The sequence below is a fragment of the Dromiciops gliroides genome, chromosome 2 (assembly GCF_019393635.1).
Source record: "Dromiciops gliroides isolate mDroGli1 chromosome 2, mDroGli1.pri, whole genome shotgun sequence".
Lineage (NCBI taxonomy): Eukaryota > Metazoa > Chordata > Mammalia > Microbiotheria > Microbiotheriidae > Dromiciops > Dromiciops gliroides.
In genome coordinates this window covers 431,659,978-431,668,007 of record NC_057862.1, presented here as the reverse complement: position 1 = coordinate 431,668,007, position 8,030 = coordinate 431,659,978, and the positions used below count along the sequence as shown (strand labels likewise).

Sequence of the window (8,030 nt, the reverse complement as noted above, 5' to 3'; positions counted from 1 at the left end):
TTAACGACAATTGCCTTATACATCCAGAGCCATCTCCAGTCATCCTGCTATATATCTTGCCACTGGACCCAGATGGCTCTGGAGGAGAAAGTGAGGTTGGTGACTGCACAGCCCTGCCTCACTTAAATCCAATTCACTGCAAGTCATGACATCACATGACATCTAGTCATACATATCACTAGAATAAGGATTGGAGATTAAGAAGTGGAAGAGCCCTTGGAAGTCATCTAGTTCAATCCCCCATTTTATAGGTAGAATCAGAAGATTGACTGGTCCATGAGGACAATCCTTGGAGAACATGGAGATATTCCCTGCCTGATTTCGGACCAAGAGACCACATTGATGACTCAGGGATTTGTGATGTAGAATGGAAAAATGGCTCCTATTTGGCTGTAGAACTGTAATAACTGATGCCTCGGGGCTGCTGAGCCAGCACAGCATAGGCATACACAAGTGGCCATCTGCCCTTCCTTGTTCTCTTTCCTTTGTGGCTATGAGGAGGCAACTTAAAGCTGATGCTGAGAATTGGTTGAGTGAGAGGTGGCAGCCCTATCTCCTACCTGGCACATGTCTGCCCTTTCTCTTTTGTGTCTGCTTCCTTGATTAGGTGACTGAACAGCAACCTGGAGAGGTAGATGAACAATAGTATTAGAACTATAGCCAGGGGCAGCTAGGCAGCACAGTGGATAAAAGCACCATGCCTGGATTCAGGAGGACCTGAGTTCAAATCTGACCTCAGACACTTGATACCTACTAGCTATGTGACTCTGGCAAGTCACTTAACCCCAACTGCCTCACCAAAAACCCTCATTGCCCTGCAAAAAAAAAAAAAAAGGCAAAAAGAAAGAAAGAACTACAACTTCTTGTGGTAGCCTGCTACTAAGACTATTAAAGTATGAGTAGCAGTACCCTGGGGAACACACCTGCTAGTGCAAGTAGGAGGAACCCAAAGGGAGTGCTACATATTTACATAGAATCTGAAACCCAGAAAAATGAAGTGTATGGGTAGTAAGTCACAAAGTTGAAATGTTGACTCCAAATCCAGCATTCTTTACACTATGCCATGTAGCCCAGGGCTTGCATGTGTGGGAGGTGACTAGTCTGGAAATAAGAGAGAATATGTTAATAATGCCAAACCCCTAGGGACAGCTAGGTGGCGCAGTGGATAGAGCACCAGCCTTGGAGTCAGGAGGACCTGAGTTCAAATCTGACATCAGACACTTGACACTTACTAGCTGTGTGACCCTGGGAAAGTCACTTAACCCCAATTGCCTCACAAAAAAAAAATAATAATACCAAACCCCAATGTAGACTAAAAAAGAGTAAGAAACATACCCAAAAGAGTACTTCTGGTGACAAGGGTCCTGGAGAGGAGAAAAGCAGGAGGAAATTTAAAAGAGAGGAGAATTGTTGTTTTGGGAGATTTGAAATTCAAAAGGGACATTCCCTGGGGTGTCTTGGATAAGGTTTGGACTGAAAAAGAAGATTGCTGGGTTTGCAACCAGAAGATCTAGCGTCAAATCCTGCTTCTGCCATTTATTACCTGTGCAACTTCTGGCAGTAATAATAATGAGAATAATAAATAATAATAAAAGAAGGTACCTTCAATCTTGAAATCCAGTGGCTATTGCCCTGTGTTTTCCAGCCTCTGCACTTCTTCCTCCTCTCCTTACCTTTCCATCTGTCTTCCCTGTCTGCCAAAAGCAACATCATCCTTCTAATTATCTAGGATTATAACATTAGCTGACTCCTCTCCTCTCCATCACTCCCCAACCCCATCCCAATTCCAGTTGCCCAATTCTAGCTGATTCTGCCTCTATAACATCTCTTATATCTGTCCCTTTCTCTCCACTTACAGTTCCACCAACCTAGTAAAGGACATCATCACCTCTTGCCTGACTGGGTTGAATCTCCTCCCAACTGGATTCCCTGTTCCTATCTCTCCTCTCTCCAATTCATCAGCCACACAGCTATATTATTATAAATTAGGTTTGACCTGGTCCTCCTATACTCAACAAATTTCAGTGTTTCGGGAATAAAACACAAGCAGCAAAGCATTTAAAGTCCTCCACTTTCTGGTTCCCACCTACTTTTCCAGACTTATTAGAGAAGTAACAGAGAATGACTGCAGACCACATCCCAGGGGAGGCACTTTCTGTACCAGCAGATTTCAGGACAGACCTGTTTCCTCTGCTTCCTCTCTCCTGGATCCTGGGCTGCCACTCCCCTCCCAGGATCCTGAGGCTCTTCCATCTATCTCTGTAGACCAGCTGTTTTCTCACCAGGGTTTGAATAGGCTGACTTCTTGTTCTCTGGTCTGAGGAACCACTCCAGGTGGCGATGCAAGGGACCAGCAGAAAAGGGCTCCAGCCGCTCTCCCCTTACCTTGCCCCCTTTCAGGTAAAACTGGCACCAGTGATCCCTTATTTCTTTTCTTCTTTGCCCTCTACTGCCACTGTGTCCTTTGGGTGCCTCCCCTATTGCGGTAGAACAGAAAGATTTCTGCATTTGGCAATGGAGGATCTAAGTTGAAATCCTGACTGCAAGTCTGACTGCTCCTTCCCTCATATCCTCTGGCATATAGGGCCCAGAGGAAGAGTTGATATATTCCCCTTTATCTAACTACCTCAAGGACATTCTCCCTTCTTTCTCAATGAGTTCAGTCTCTGGCTCACAATCAGCTTCAGCCTCATACCAGGGGATTTCATATCTGTGCTGATATTCTCTCAAAAACCCTAACTTTCCACTTCTTTCATCTACTTACTTCCTATGACCTACTTCTCCCACTCTTCCGTAACTACACATACACACACACACACACACACACACACACACAGAATCATAACCTAATTCCTGCCATCACCCACGAATGTTCCACCTCCACGTTCAATAACTGAAATTCCTTTACCTAATTTTAATATTCTAACATTTTATCTCTGTTAAGCCTTATTACTCTTTTTTGTTTTTTTTTGGTTTTTTGTTTGTTTTTGTTTTGTTTTTGTTTTGTTTTTAGTGAGGCAATTGGGGTTAAGTGACTTGCCCAGGGTCACACAGCTAGTAAGTGTTAAGTGTCTGAGGTCGGATTTGAACTCAGGTACTCCTGACTCCAGGGCCGGTGCTCTACCCACTGCGCCACCTAGCCACCCCCTAGCCTTATTACTCTTAAACCTATTCTTCATTCTCACAATGACCTCCAATCCTTCCACACCATAGTACTTTCTTAGACCATCAACCCTTTCAAACTCCCCTGTATCTGCTGTGTTCTCTCATTAAAATGTAAGGTCCTAGAGGTAGCTAGGTGACTCAGTGGATAGAGCACCGGCCCTGGAGTCAGGAGTACCTGAGTTCAAAGCCAGCCTCAGACACTTAACACTTACTAGCTGTGTGACCCTGGGCAAGTCACTCAACCCCAATTGCCTCACTTAAAAAAAAAAATGTAAGGTCCTTGAGAGCAGGCACTTTCTTGCTTGCTTGTATTTGTATCAATTCCCCCACCCCCACCGTACCTGGTGCTTAAGGTAGTTACTGGAATAATAATTATATATATATATATATATATATATATACACACATTAACATTTATACAGTACTTCAAAGTTTATAAAATATTGTACATGTTATTTCATTTGATCCTCATAACTACCCTTTGAGGTAGGGGCTATTATTATCCTCATTTTACAGATGAGAAAACTAAGGCCGAGAAGGCTTAAGTGTCACCCAGGATTATGCAGCTATTAAATATCTGAGGCAGGATCTAAACTCAGATTTTACCTGAAGCCAAGCCTGACACTCTATCCACTGCACCACCTAGCTGCCTGCTTAATATATGTTGTATCTACCTATAATTATTAAAATTCACATTTATGTAATAATAGTGAGATTAGATTAAAAGTACTTTACATACATTATCCTAGTTGATCCTCATATAGCTTTTCAAAGTAGGTAATGAAAGTATTTTTACCTCCTACTTTACTGATGATGAAATTAAGGCCTAGAAAAGTCAAAGAATCTGCCAAAGATTTCGGAGCTCTTAAGCACCAGAGCACGAGTGTCTGTCCCAGTTCTGGAGTTCTTGTCATTATGGCACATTGTTTTGTTGCTTTAAGAGGTCTCTTAATTCAACAAATGTTTATTAAGTATCTATTAAGCTTGAGCCATAGCCAGGTCTTCAATTATTTTATTTTATTTTATTTTTTTGGTGAGGCAGTTGGGGTTGAGTGACTTGTCCAGGGTCACACAGCTAGTAAGTGTGAAGTGTCTGAGACTAGATTTGAACTCAGGTCCTCCTGAATCCAGGGCCAGTGCTCTATCCACTGCACCACCTAGCTGCCCCTTCAATTAAATTTAATAAACATTTATTAAGCATCTACTATGTACCAAGGCCCTGGGGATACAAAGAAAAAGAGGAAACAGTCCCTGCCCTCAAGGAGTTTACAATCTCCTCAGGGCAGAGCACATGTACACAAATAAGTAAATACAAAGCAACTCCAAGAAGGAGACAGCACTAACAACCCCAAAGATCAAGAAAGGCTTCTGTAGAAGGGAAGAGGTGAGCAGAATCTTGAAGGAAGGATGCTGAGAGGAAGAGGTGAGGAGGGATTGCATTCGAGGTGAAGAGGTGTTGGATTAGAGCACACATGGGCATGGGCCTTTCCCCTATGCGTGTTCCACAGGCCTTCTTTTTTTTTTTTAATTTTAAATAAAAGCATTTTATTATTTTCCAGTTACATGTAGAGATAGTTTTCAACATTTGTTTGTTTGTTTTTTAACTAAAGAGCATTTATTGTACTCTCTACTAAGTCTTTGAGTTTTGAAGACAACTAAATTCTGGAAAACCCTCACACAGAAAGGTAAATACAGTGAACATTATGAAGCAGATATGAACAGCAGGAAGAACTGTAACCAAGTGCTAACTGACCAAAGAGAAATTTTCAGCTACTTCTTAGTAAAAAGAAAAAGAAAGTAGGGAGGAACAGGGGCTTCAGATTGAACAAAACAAAAATCTCCTAATACTTTCAACCTTGGCTAGATTGTACCAAAATGGAAACAGAACTTCAATAATACAAAGCTTCCACTACAGAACGCTGTACAGACCTGTTTTCCAAGCCCTCCCCCCATTCCCCCAAAGCTGCCACTTGGATTATTTGCCAGCTTGTTGAGCCTGCCAACAGAGAAGTACATAGATCTTCTCTTTGATCCAATCTTTGTTGTAGGGTTGATATGTCTGAATGTCTGCTCAGTACACAAGGCAGCTAAGATCTGCCAGATTATCAATGAAATCAAACAACTGACTGATGTCATATGTGATGGAGGGAATGTTGGGATTCATTCTCTTCAGATGTTCTTCATACATTTTTCAAACTCCTTCCATGCATTCATTTACTGATTCCTAATCAGCATAAGTTCGGCCTTCTGGCATCTTAGTAGGTTGTACCAACAAAATGGTATGAGACATTGTGCTGAGCTCTGCTGCTGTTGCCACCACAGCCACTACACATGAGCTGAGCCCTCAACATTTGTTTTTATAAGATTTCCAATTTCCAATTTTTCTCCCTCCCTCCCCCCCTCCCCTAGACAGCAGGTAATTTGATATAGGTTATATATATATATATATATATACATATATATATACACATATATACATATATATAATAACATTAAGCATACTTCTGCATTAGTCAGATTCAGATCAAAAAGGAAAAACCTCAAAAAGAAAAACAATAGCACCAAAAACAAAAGAAATGGATATGGTTCAATCAGCATCCATATTCCACAGTTCTTTTTTTTTTTCCTTCTGGATTTGGAGAGCCTTTTCCATCATGAGTCCTTTGGAACTTTCTTGTACCGTTGTATTGGTGAGAAGAATCTAGTCTATCACAGTTGATCCACGCATAATGTTGATGATACTGTGTACAGTGTTCTTCTGGTTCTGCTCATCTCACTCATCATCAGTTCATGCAAGTCCTTCCAGGTTTCTCTGAACTTCTGCTCATCATTTCTTATAGCACAATAGAATTCCATTACATTCATATACCACAACTTGTTCAGCCATTCCCCAATTGATGGACAGCCCCCCAATTTCCAATTCCTTGCCACCACAAAAAGAGCAGCTATAAATGTTTTTGTACATATGGGTCCTTTTCCCTTTTTTATGATCTCTTTGGGGAAAAGACCCAAAAGTAGTATTGCTGGATCAAAGGGTATGCACAGCTTTATAGTCCTTTGGGCATAATTCCAAATCACTCTCCAGAATGGCTGGATCAATTCACAGCTCCACCAACAATGCATTAATGTTCCAATTTTTCCACAGCTTCTCCAACATTTATTATTTTCCTTTTTTGTCATATTAGCCAATCTGATAGGTGTCAGGTGGTACCTCAGAGTCCACAGGCCTTCTGCCATACAGGCACAGGAAACAGCCTATGCAAAGTGAGGGAGGTCGAAATTGGAGATATTCAATTCAATATGCATATATTTGGCATCTACCATGAACCTTCCCTTATACTCCCACTGTGAGTATAAGTATAGCCATAACCAGGAATTCTAGGTCAGACCTCTCTCTCCAGTTTACCTCAACCCCCGCCTCCACAGGAGTATTTGTACCTTATATCTTCCATTCCTGTCCCCAATTTGCTTCATTTGAATGAAAAAGCTTTTATTGGGTGCTTACTATGTACTAACCACCATGTTAAGCACTGGGTATACAGATAGAAAAGTGAGATAGTAACTGATATCAGGGAGCTGATACCCCGGTTGAGGAGCTATAAGGCAGAAGGAAAGGCCCAGAATTCCTAAGAGCAAAATGGCAGACATGATGGAAGGACACAGGGGTCCTTGAGACACATTAGTAGTAGGTCAGATGACAATGTCAGAGATCTGGAAGGTAGTGATTCAGAACAAATAGTAAGAGCCAGACAACTTTAGGATTCAATTGCAGGGCAACTGCCCTGTGATTTAAAAAAAACAACAACAACAATTTTTTAAAGCTTCATTTAAACCTGTTCAAGAGGTATGATAAGGTGACAGCAATTCAGTGTTTCCAAAGCAACACAACAGGAGTGCCAGAAAACCCAGGCACACTGAATGAATATTGGAGTGAGGTAACCAAGGATCTCAGGGATCCCAAGGATCGTGGCCTGTTGCTAATCCCAGAGTAGGACAAGGAGCGCCGAGTTTTGCTGCTGACCAAGCAACAAGAAGGATCTGGGCTTGCTGGCATTTCCTCATTGAAACCAAGCTCTCAGGTCACCTACCCCTGAAATTCTAGATCCCCCTCAAATATCAAAGCTTTCCTAAATGGTTGGCACCTGCTGGAGCCTTGCACGATCAATCATTCGGTTTTGAGATCTCACCTATGTAGGATAAGTCAAAAAACAGGTTCTGAGGGTCATCCTGTCACTTTAGTTCTGACTGGATGATTAAAAAACAACACAAAAAACCCAACCTAAACCTAAAATAAATGGGTTCAGGCTTGGAATCACTTGAAAAAATACAGATATTGACTCCTAACTCATCCAAGTGCTATGAGTAGCTACAATGCTTTCCATTCTGGTAACCACAGGTCATTTCCTGGTATTTTTTTTTAATTAATAAAGTATTTTATTTTTTTCCATTACATGTAAAGATAGTTCTCCACTTTTGTTTATACAAGCTTTACAATTTCAGATTTTTCTCCCTCCCTCTCCTCCTTCCCCCCTCCCCTAGACAGCAGGTAATCTGATATAGGTTATAAATATACATATATATATATATATATATACACATAATAACATTAATCCTATTTCTGCATTAGTCCTGTTATAAGAGAAAGAATCAGAGCAATGATGAAAAACCTCAAAATAGAAAAAAACAACAGCACCAAAACAAAAGAAATAGGCATTCATTCAGCATCTATACTCAGCAGTTCTTTTTTTTTTTCTTGGATTTGGAGATCCTCTTCTATCATGAGTTCCCTGGAACTCTTCTGTACCATTGCATTGGTGAGAAGAATATAGTCCATCACAGTAGATCAACACTCAATGTTGATGCTA

At 41.1% G+C, this 8,030-nt stretch overlaps 1 pseudogene; it reads right to left on the bottom strand.

Annotated features, from left to right (window-relative positions):
• Positions 1–5,140: 5,140 nt before the first annotated feature.
• Positions 5,141–5,455, bottom strand: LOC122744719 (annotated as a pseudogene).
• Between the last annotated feature and the right edge of the window lie 2,575 nt (positions 5,456–8,030).